The sequence below is a fragment of the Corvus brachyrhynchos genome, unplaced genomic scaffold (genome assembly GCF_000691975.1).
Source record: "Corvus brachyrhynchos isolate BGI_N302 unplaced genomic scaffold, ASM69197v1 scaffold18, whole genome shotgun sequence".
NCBI lineage: Eukaryota > Metazoa > Chordata > Aves > Passeriformes > Corvidae > Corvus > Corvus brachyrhynchos.
The window spans coordinates 2,957,983-2,958,240 of record NW_008246064.1 but is presented as its reverse complement, the minus strand read 5'-3'; the positions used below and the strand labels follow the sequence as shown (position 1 = coordinate 2,958,240).

General features: G+C 63.6%; 1 pseudogene; it reads right to left on the bottom strand.

Moving 5' to 3' along the window:
• Window positions 1–240, bottom strand: part of LOC103623974 — a 5,952-nt pseudogene extending 5,712 nt beyond the window's left edge.
• Window positions 241–258: the final 18 nt, after the last annotated feature.

Sequence of the window (258 nt, the reverse complement as noted above, 5' to 3'; positions counted from 1 at the left end):
TTTTTTTTTTTTTTTCCACTCTCCAGATCCTCCACATCCCAACCCACCCTTTACTTCCAGCTCCGCCATCCCCGGGGCTCGGGGTTTGAAGGAAGGGCAGAACCAGATCCCAGGGAGTTGCTGTGTCCTTCCCTCGGCTCCGGGGACTCAGGAAAGGCTGGTGGCCGAGCACCCCTTACCTGGGCGGTCCCTCAGGTGCGCGCTGGCATCTCCCTCCTCCGGAGCATCCCCGGCGGCACCCACCCGCCGCCGACTCCG